This window comes from Somniosus microcephalus, chromosome 12 (genome assembly GCF_052327205.1).
Source record: "Somniosus microcephalus isolate GS21.2 chromosome 12, FLI_Smic_1.0, whole genome shotgun sequence".
NCBI classification, from domain to species: Eukaryota; Metazoa; Chordata; class Chondrichthyes; order Squaliformes; family Somniosidae; genus Somniosus; species Somniosus microcephalus.
The window spans coordinates 127,838,678-127,850,050 of NC_140998.1; positions in this window are offsets into that span (position 1 = coordinate 127,838,678).

Sequence of the window (11,373 nt, forward strand, 5' to 3'; positions counted from 1 at the left end):
TTTAAGGAGGATCTTAAAGGAAGAGAGGGAGGTGGCGAGGGAAAGCAGTTTAAGGAGGGAATTCCAGAGAGTGAGGTCGAAGCAGCTGAAGGCATGACGTTAGTCAAACAGAGGGGGCGATGCCTAAAAGGCAAGAGGGTGAGGAATGAAGAGTTGGAGGCATTGAAGATTTGTAGGGCTGGAGGAGGTTACAGAGATACAGAGGGCAAGATCAAGAAGGAATTTAAACAAGGTGGATGAATATTTTAATTTGAGGCATTGTAGGACTGGGAGCCAATGCAGGTCAGCAAGGGCAGGAGTGATTGGTGAATGGAACTTGGTGCAGGATAAGCCAGGGCAGAAGAGTTTTGGATGAGCTGAAGTATACAGAGGGTGGAGGATGGAACCCCGTCCAGCAGGGCATTGGAATAGATGTGTATGGAGGTGACAAAGGCATGGATGAGGGATTCAGCATCAGGTGAGCCGAAGTAGAGGTGAAGGCAGGCAATGTTACAGAAGTATAAGTAGGCAGTCTTTGAGATGGAGAGGATATGGGTTCGAAAGCCCAGCTTGGAGTTGAATAGGCCACTGAGGTTCCCGAACAGTCTGGTTCGACCTGAGACAGTGGCCAGGGAGGGGGTGGAGTCATCAGCAAAGGTACATAATTTTTGGTGAGGACAGAAGACAATGGCTTCAGTCTTCCCAAAGTTTAACTGGAACTCATCCAAGACTGGATGTCAGACAAACAGTCTGAGAACACAGATGCAGCGGAGGGGTTGAGAGAGGCGATGGAGAGGTAGAGCTCAGTATCATCACTGCACATCTGGAAGCTGATCCCATGTTAGTGGATGATGTTAAGGAATAGCATGTAGGTGAAGAAGAGGAGGGAGCCAAGGATAGATCCTTTGGGGGCTCCAGAGCTAATGATGTGGAGATGGGAATCAAAGCCGATGCTGGAGATGCTCTGGCAATAATTGGATGTGTAAGAGAACCAAGAGAGGCAGGTAAATCGAGCTGGACAATGGAGGAGAGGCATTGGAAGAGGATGCCATAATGGACCATGTCAAAGATTGTAGAGAAGTCAACAGGATGAGAAGAGATAATGCACCATGGTCACAGTCAAAGATAATATTGGCCCAGAACTTCAGGTCTCCATGGGTGAGTACGCACGGGGTACTCACCCGTAGGCCCAATGAAAGTGCCGGTTTCCTGCATGCACTGCGCATGTGCGGGAAACCGGCACTTCCGTTCCCCTGAAAACAGGGGTTAAGAGGTGGAATGTGTGCGCAGGAGAGGCTGCGCGTGCGCATCAAACTTGCGGTTTTTTTGCAGGTTTTCCCGGGAGGGTAAGTCTCCAGAAGTTAGACATGTAAAAAGCAGTCGCAAGGCCTGCTTTTTACAAGGTAAGTGGTGAATTAATTAAAATTAAAACATTTTTTCCACAGGTTTATTATTTTTAAATACTTTAAAGAAAGGTAAGTTTATTTTTAGCCCCGTTAGAAAATAAAATTATTTTTTCCAAAAATTTAAATAATTGTTTAAAACAGTTATTTCATGTAATTTATAGTTTATTTAAAAAATGTGATTTAAAAAAAAATTTATTTGAATATTTAGTGATGTTTTGGGGCTTGTAGTATTTATAGTTTTGACAGCTCTTCCTGCCAAACTTATGAATGAAGCATTCCCTGCTCCGATTGGCTCCCCATGGCCCATGTGATCCCAGGGGACGCATCAAACTAACTGCGCCCCGGGATATGCAAGCACTGCGCGCCGGCAGCTGGAGCAGGCCCAGGATCGGAATCCCACGCGGGCCCACAGCTCAACGGCTGGCGCGCTAGGTAAGTGCAGGTCAGGGGCTTGCACCCGCGGGAAGCCCCCGACCCGAATTTCTGGGCCAGTAAGGTTTGAGACTTTGGTTAGGGCTGTTTTGATGCTGCAGGAGGGGTGGAAACCTGACTGGAAAGATTCAAATGCAGGGTCAAGAACAAAATGGGCAAGAATTTGGGAGGCGACAATGCGTTCAAGGACTTTTCCCTTGAACATGAATGAATATCGACTAGCGCACTCACGCACCAGCTTCAGTCTTGTTTCTGCTGCACTGCAATACTGAAATTGGTGTATAAACAAAGATCTCATTGTGAAGTGCAATGCTGCTGTTGTACTGAAGCTAAGGGCTTCACACCTGAATTGCAGATCACAGTGTAAATGCAATTAAGGATCAGGAGTAGCATTAGGACACAGAGGAACGGCATTTGCCTTGTGGGCGGTGGGTGGGGGGGCGATGCTCTGTGCAAAGGTTCAGTTCGGGGCTCCTATATTTTACTAGACAATGAAACTAAATACCACCTACTTAATCTGGTGTCAAATCCACACACGCACAATTGTGAAAAGGCATGTTTGCAATAGACAATATAAAAATAGTTGTGTCGGTGTCCTTCCATTGGATCTGTGCAAGTACATGGGTTTCACAGTCCTGAGGGCATAATAACAACCTACATTTATATAGCACTTTGAACGTGATGCAATGTCTCAAAGTGCTTCATAAATAAGCTCAAGAAGAACAGACGCCAAGCCAGCAAGAGCAAGATTAAGAAGGAAAACTGACTGTGTTTGAAGAAATAACAACAGAAAATGCTGGAAAAACTCAGCAGGCCAGGCAACATCCGTGGAGAGAGAAATAGAGCCAACGTTTCAGGTCGAAACCCTTCGTCAGGACTGAAAAAACCCCAAGCTTCCGGTCGCCTGTCATTTTAATTCACCGCCCCATTCCCACTCAGACCTCACCGTCCTCGGGCTCTTGCATTGTTCCACGGAAACCCAGCGTAAGCTCGAGGAACAGCACCTCATCTTCTGATTAGGCACTTTACAGCCTTCCGGATTCAATATCGAGTTCAACAATTTCAGATCATAACCTCGGCCCCTATTACATTTTTATATATATTTTTTATCCACGCCTTTGCTTTGTGCCCTTCCCCCTTTTTTTTCTCTCCCACATGGCAGCTGTCTCTCATTCTGCCAGTGCATTTCACACCTAATATAGAGCCGTCTTTTGTCTCCACTAGTCCTATCACCATCTTGTCTCATTTTGAATACATCTTAATGTCTCTTCACTTCTCTTTTGTTCTCTCATCCCCATTTCCCAGCCCCCAAACTGGCCTTTTAATCGGTTTCATTTCCTGTGTTTTTTCAGTCCTGACGAAGGGTTTTGACCTGAAATGTTGACTCTATTTCTCTCTCCACGGATGTTGCCTGGCCTGCTGAGTTTTTCCAGCATTTTCTGTTGTTATTTCGGATTTCCAGCATCTGCAGTATTTTGCTATCGTACTAGTGTGTTTGAAGAGATGGAATTTTTAAAAATGTTTAGGGAGGGAGTTTCCAGAGAGTAGGATGGAGGTAGTGGAAGGGTGATATGCAAGGAGGGAAATCGCATAGAATGCTGGAGTGAAAAGAACAGAGCATTTGGGAGGGGATATAGGGTTGGAGGAGATTAAAGACATAGGGTGGGGCAAAACCGGGAAGGGTTTGAAGACAAGGACGAGGATTTTGAATTTAATGCATTGGTGGACGGGGAAGAAGGGCGCGGAGGACTCAGCATGAGTCAGAGTCTGTGTGGCGCAGTTTGGGACAATTTGGAGCTTATGGTGAAGCATGGGAGAGTCAGTGCTCGAGTTTGTGGCAGAGGACCAAAGACAACTAAAGTCTTGTCAGCCAGTGGCTCAGTGGGTAGCACCCTCACCTTTGAGACAGGTCAGTAAGGCTGTGGGTTCAAGTCCCACTCCATGAAACTTGAACATCAAAATTCTAGGCCGACACTCCAGTGCAATACTGAGGGAGTGCTGCATTGTCGGAGGTGCAGACTTTTGGATGAGACGTTAAACCGAGGCCCCATCTGCTCTCTTAGATGGATGTAAAAGATCCCATTACACTATTTCGAAGAAGAACAGGGGAGTTATCCCTAGTGTCCTGCCCAATATTTATCGCTCAATCAACATCACTAAAACAGTTATCTGGTCATTATCACATTGCTCTTTGGGAGCTTGCTGTGCGCAAATTGGCTGCATTTCCTACATTGCAACAGTGACTACACTTCAAAATTACTTCACTGGCTGTAAAGCGCTTTGGGATGTCCGGTGGTCATGAAAGGCGCTATATAAATGCAAGTCTTTCTTTCTTATGTCGAACTGAAGGAAATGAGGACTCATCAAGGATTTGACATTGTCCAGGAAGTCTGACAGTAGGGGACAGTTGAAGGATTGAGGAAATTGATGGAGAGGTAGAGCTCAGTATGATCGGCTTATATGTAATAGCCGATCCTGTGCCTACGAATGACGTCAGAGGGGCAACATATAGATAAGCAAGAGGAAGGGGCAAGAATTCTTGGGTGCTGGGAAGAGAAGCAAAGCCATTGCTGCAGATACACGAGCTGCATTCGGATATGTAGGAGTGGAATTATGCAAGGGAATGGAAGTGGCGTTAGGGCCACGCAACTGGTGCAATTACTGGGGGCCCGGAGCCAGTCAGGAGTCCCGAGTTGATATGTGGCTTCTGATCAGCGTCTTCATATCCGAGGATTGTCTTACCATGGAACTTTTCACCTCCGCCAACGGATTCACCTACAAGCAAGAGCCACCACCAGTCTGCGTAAAGAATGTAAGGCTATTGCTTTCCAGGTGATACATGCTGCTCACATTCTGGCTCAATGCTGAAGGGACGCGAGGGGCTGAGTTACCAGTGTGTTGCTCTCCGGCCCCTCTCCTCTCATTCACAATTCACAATCACTAAAATGGAATAACATTCATTTTCTGCGTGTGAGGAGAGTTCAGAGTAAGGAGTAGCCCCTAAGCTGCTAGGGAGCTTTGCTCCTTCACTCTTTTCATCCCTACCTCCCTTGATCCCTCCCTTCCCTTCCTGCTCACGCCCATTCATTTAAGGAATGTCTCTAAAAAAAAATCCAATGAAAAAAATACAGGCCAGTTAGAATCAATTCTTTGCAGTTAAACCAACACAAGCTGGAATTTATGCAATGGCTGGGTCAGTATTTGAAGCAAAAGATTCATGTTCCAAAGAATCATTTTCTCTTCTCAGATGCCACTGCAGATTAGGTCCCAGATGAAGTAGGTAGTATTTAGTCCCTTTGTCTAGTAAAATGTAGGGGCCCACAAATTGGACCCGTGCATGTGGCCTGAGCAAGGCAAATGCCACCCTTGCAGGGACAGTCCCTTGGAGCTGGACAACAGAAGAAAGACATTGGAGGAGATGGCGTGGTCAACGGTATTCAATGTGGCAGGAAGATCGCGGAGGACAAGGAGGTCTACTGCGTCATGGTCACAATCAAACTCATTCTTGAGTTTACCGAGGGCCCTTTCAAAGCTGTGAAAAAGACAAGAAGGAAGATGGGCCACAAACTGCAAAAGGAGATGTAGAATTGACACTTTGCCAGAAAGGCAGGACAACATGGACATGGAAGCAAAAAGCTTTGTAGGATTGAATATAATCCAAAAGAATCTTTTTAATTGTTCATACATTTTATTAATTCTCCTGTGCACACTGTGACATTGTCATGCACACATGACGACACAATAACATTGATCGTCTTCATAGCCAATTAGACACAAGAAGCAAAATCAGGTATTGGAGGAGCCAGCACGAGTCAGCTCCCCAAACCTGATGATAACTCGGGAATGAACCACTCTGAGGTGGCTTCTTATAGTGTAAATGCACCATTAAACTCTTGTTCACCACTGTCTCTGAAATATATCCTAGGTACATTGTAAAGACTGTTTAAAAAAAACTGTACCGGAGGTTACGCTGTGCTCTGTATACAGTCCTACACTGCATGGGTGAAGATTAGTTTTCTACATAGAAGCCCCTTCGTTTTAACAACTGACACGGGCAGCATTTTATAACAGAGAGAACTGCTCCGAGACCTATGTCAGTGCTGCTCTATTCAAGGCCACAAGGAGGTGCACATGAACAGCTCAGTGATTTGTTGTCTGATTTACTTGTCTCTGGAAAAGGAGTTCAACCTTAACATCACAATTCAATCAGGACCGGGAACTCGCCGCATTTGGGGGGGGGGGGTGGGTGGAGGGGAATCAAAGGTTCACGCCATCTCTCTCTCGGTGGCGCTTTTTACTAAATCATTGCACCAAACCGTGTAATTTTTTTGTTTCTACGACAAATTAAAAAATATAGATGGAATTGAGAATGTTAAGGTTTTATTTCATTTTAAGATGGTTCAAGACTGCCATGCAATCGTATTCAAAAGGAAATGAGAGAAAGATAGGCGAAAAGAGACAAGGGGAGACTTATAGCGAATACTTTGATAGCTTTATTAAAGACTAAATTAGATGGCTAGGTGTAAATGCAAGCTTTCAGGAGAGCATGGGCCCTTTCAGTTGGTAAGTAATGGATACCCATTCACTACCTTACTAAACATGGCTCAAACCTATAGACAGACATAGTTAAAGAAAGTTACACAAAGACCAAAAGAAGCTCACAAAAATACTTCGCTCATTATTACTAGAGGCAATAGAGGAAAGAGATAATAGAATAAATAAGTTATTCAACATGTAGCCTTTAATTAATATTTATGTATTCAACGTGTGGAGTCACAAGCAAGTGAGTAATCTCCATTCATGCAGCACCGTAGAAGCTATAAGTGCTCCTGGTTAAATTACCAGTCATTTTTCACTGAAAGGAAACCTCCTGTGAATTACCACCTACAGCCCTCCCTCAGCTGATGAATTAGTACTCCTTCATGTTGAACACCACCTGGAAGAAGCACTGAGTAGGAAGGGCACAGAATGTACTCTGGGTGGGGGACTTCAATGTCCAACACCAAGAGTGGCTCAGTAGCACCACTACTGACCAAGCTGCCGAGTCCTGAAGGACATAACTGCCAGTCTGGGCCTGCGACAGGTGGTGAGAGAACCAACACGAGGGAAAAACCTACTTGACCTCATCCTCACCAATCTACCTGTCGCAGATGCATCTGTCCATGACAGTATTGGTAGCAGTGACCACCGCACAGTCATTGTGGAGACGAAGTCCCATCTTCACGCTGAGGACACCCTCCATCATGTTATGTGGTACTACCACCATGCTAAATGGGAAAGATTCAGAACAGATCTAGCAGCTCAAAACTGGGCATCCATGAGGTGCTGTGGGCCATCAGCAGCAGCAGAATTGTATTCCACCATAATCTATAACCTTATGGCCCGGCATATCCCTCACTCTACCATTACCATCAAGCCAAGGGACCAACCCTGGTTCAATAAGGAGTGTAGAAGAGCAGCACCAGGCGTACATAAAAATGCAGTGCCAACCTGGGGAAGCTGCAACACAGGACTACATGCATGTTAAAAAGTGGAAGCAGCATGCTATAGACAGAGCTAAGCGATCCCACAATCAACGGATCAGATCAAAGCTCTGCATTCCTGCCACATCCAGTCGTGAATGGTGGTGGAACATTAAACAACTAACGGGAGGAGGAGGCCCCCATCCTCAATGAAAGTGGAGCCCAACACTGGCATCTATCTGACAATGTGGAAAACTGCCCAGGTATGTCCTGTCCACAAAAAGCAGGACAAATCCAACCCGGCCAATTACCGCCCCATCAGTCTACTCTCAATCATCAGCAAAGTGATGGAAGATGTCGTCGGCAATGCTTACTCACCAATAACCTGCTCACTGATGCCCAGTCTGGGTTCCGCCAGGACCACTCGGCTCCAGACCTCATTACAGCCTGTAGGCGGTTTTTACACTCCTTTAACCCAGATCCCGCCGCTGGTCGCCAGGAGATGTAAACGTTTTTTTATCCTAGCCCAATTGCTAGATGGACGGTTCGAATCGCCCCCGCCTTACGAAAGTTCAATACCCGGGAATTATTATTCAGAGTGTAAATGAAATAAGTCACGGACAGGAATGCTTCGGTGAAAAATCAAACTTGTATTTATTTGGTCTAACATACACTGGCTAAAACACGCACTATTAAATGAAACCACTATCCCTGTGGAGAATAAAATCCAGATTACAATCAACATACATACAGTACAAAACTGGGGGAAAACAGCTATGGTGGACTATAATTCCACCCCTATCAACGAATTATCCAGTCGCATAAACCCCTTTCGCTTGGCTGAACCAAACGAAGCTCCCACCCTCGGAATAGCCCAAAAACTTCACTTCTGAGAGACCATGCTTACCCCGGTTTTGATCGCTCTGCTCGTCGGCTTTCTCTGGTACTTCTTGTCTTGTTGGAGCAGGAGCGAGAGAGAATGGTGGAAAAGAATCTGTCTTCATAGATAGTCTGCCTGTCTTTTCCCACCAATCTTAAAAAATCCATTTGCTTCTGAGCACTCCGGTGCTAAATCTGTGATGAGTCATCCTCAGACCCATGCGTATTGGGTTAATGGCCCTAAGTCTGGGACATATCTTTTGGTCTTTGCTGGGTGAGCTAGTGGGTTCATTCAACAATTTCAGATCATAAGCTCGGCCCCCATTTCATTTTCTCTTGTAATTGTTCCACTCCTTTCCCCCCCCCCTTTCCTTTTGTTTCTCTCTCACACCTGGCAGCTATCTTTTGCCCTGCCAGTACACTTTACACCTAATCCCAGCCTATTACTATCTCGTCTAGCTTCTAATCTCTTTTACTTCTTTTGTTTCTTTTATTCTTTTGTCCGATCGCAGCCCTGCCTCCGATCCAGTTTCTTTTCTTTCCAGTTTTGAAGAAGGGTCCAACCCGAAACGTCAACTCAAATTTCTCTCCACGGATGTTGGCTGACCTGCTGAGTTTTTCCAGCATTTTCTGTTGTTATAGTGGGTTCATTGTTCCGCTTCTCTTCTGAGATGGAGGTGAGAAGTGTTTTTGCATTTTAGAATGGTTTTTCTAATCAAGTTCAATGGCCCACTTCCTTTTTCCAGGACTGTCTGGCGAATCCATGCCTACTGGATGAGTTCTTTTGTCACAGCCAACTGCCATGTGTTCTCTGGAGTTTTAACAAAACCAGTATTTCACGTATCTGCACAGGGCGATCCCATAACAGGGAACATACCCTCAGAAAAATCCCATAAAGTCCACAAAAAAAAATTCTTGACTGAATCCATTCTTCAGAGACTTTGCGATCTCTTCAGTCCCCCATTTGATGCTTTTCTTTCCACAAAGCATCACTCGACAAGAGAGCATAGGCCAAAGTCTCCCACAAGTGAAGCTGTTTCCCTGATTTTACATTTTAAAACCCCGGAACTATACCCCTTACTGCGTGTCATAGTTCCCTTCTACCAGGTCAAAACATCAGCGAAATGGCTTCTTACAACAATACAGAACATTAATAAGATCCACAGGACATTACCAAAAAGTCACCGTGCACATCACACAGTACAGCATTGACAGGTGGTAACACATTACAAAAATGCAACAGCGCACATTGCTCATTACAGAGTGTAAAACTATAACCAGAATACAATACACTTGCTTACAGAACTTCGGTACATTACAAGTCTTGCAGGGAGATACCCTCATCAACACAAATCGGATTACACCTTTCCGGATCGATCTAACACCCCTTGCCACCACGCTCGGAGCATCTAGCTCTAGTCGCCTGCAGCTGGTGTAAAACACGTAGCTTACAAGCAACAATTGTATGATAACTAATGCATGGGAACAGATGCGAATCCAGGGGGGAATCTCTTTACTCAGGCCAATGTCCCACCATGGTGGCGAGACAATCCCTTTGATCTCCTCCCCCACTTCTACTGTCTTTTGCTCTAAAGTGTAAAAATGTTTCTGGGAGAGCTCAACGCTCTTTATTAACTCAGTGAGGTGTTCCGGCAGAAAAGGAATCGGGTACCTGAAATGCTCCACATAGTATGGTTGGACCGCTCGCAATCTACAGGGACAGGGTAGGCTTCAGAGGCTAAACGAAGCTGGCATGAGCTCAATGAATTACTATACGGGTGCAGCGCGGTGAGATGCTTGTTGCTTAACCGTGAAGGGACACGACCTTGCCTTAGGTCCTCCAGGTTACTGCAGCCCTCGCCCAGCAACCATGCTCCATACAACACACACACCTCATTCCGTGCAGCCTGCTCCGAGGCGTTCCTGTCCTCCCGTATCAAATCATTAACAGTTTTTGCGTGCATCTCCAGCTCCGCAATAACCTCCTTTAAATGAACGGTCATTGCCTGGTCCTCATGAAGCTCTGAACCCACCACTGTATTCTCTTCCCCTAGAATCTTACGCAGTTGGTTCTTTAACCCACTGATCTGCATCTGGAGATGTGCATCATCCATACTATTAATAATACCCATTCCTGTACTGAACGCTGTGGCTATATTGTTCCAGGTCCCTCTTCTCTGCCTCCCGGACCCTACACTATCCCCAACATTCAGATTATAAAGCTGTTCTTTCTCTACATTTCCATAGTCCAGTTCATAAAATTCCTGAAACATCACTTTCAACAGAGCTTCATAAAGCTTCTCCGTCTTCCTTGGATACCACACAGGCAGATGGACCTCAGTCAGGTTCAGGATCACGGATGCCATGGCGTAGTGCACGTTTTGAAACAACACTTTGTCAGTAGGGATTAACACCAATCCATTCCCTGGGCCCCTGGTGGTGGTGGGACACCCATCTACAGTCGTCTGTACCGTCGGGGCTCTGGGCGGGGGCTTCCTGGTGTATGAGATGAGCTCTGTGGCATTGATGGTGTTCGGGGGTTTTGGGATTACACAGGAGTCCACACTCCGATCCCAACCGATCCCACCCCCGGCATCCTGCCATCGCCTACTAAACGTGATCGACACGCCCGCTGGGCAGATCTTTTCCGACCCCCACATACACACATAAATCCCTTCCTCGGATTCCCACCACTTATCCCAACACACATTCACTTCTCCCTGAGAACCCGTGATCGTCCGGTACGTGTCATTACTTAGTCTTTCCCAGTCAGCTGTCTGGTCCCCTGTATCCACGCTCAGTTTCCTGAGCCACCACCAGCTTCCCAGTGGAATGTGTCCCCTACAGCTAAGGCACACCCATTTACCCTCTGTTACCCTAACCCGGGAGGTGGTAACCCCTATCCTCGGGCATGGGATGGACGCTTCACCATAGGTGAATTCGTCATGGCTGGAATACCGGGTGGAATTCGACCCCAGCCATCCAGGCCATCTTCCCTCGTGGAGATAGATGCTCGCCCCCTCCTTCAAGCCACCTCCTCTGGTCGCGGTCGGTCCGTCTCCGCCAGTGCAGCCGAAAACAACCGATTCCTCGGTGTCGCCCCTGTGACTTGTGCTGGCTTAGGCGTTCCCTGAAAACACACAGAATGCAACGTTGTCCTTGGGTGATGCCTTGTGGCAGAGCCACCAGGGGACTCTTATATCGATGTACATAAC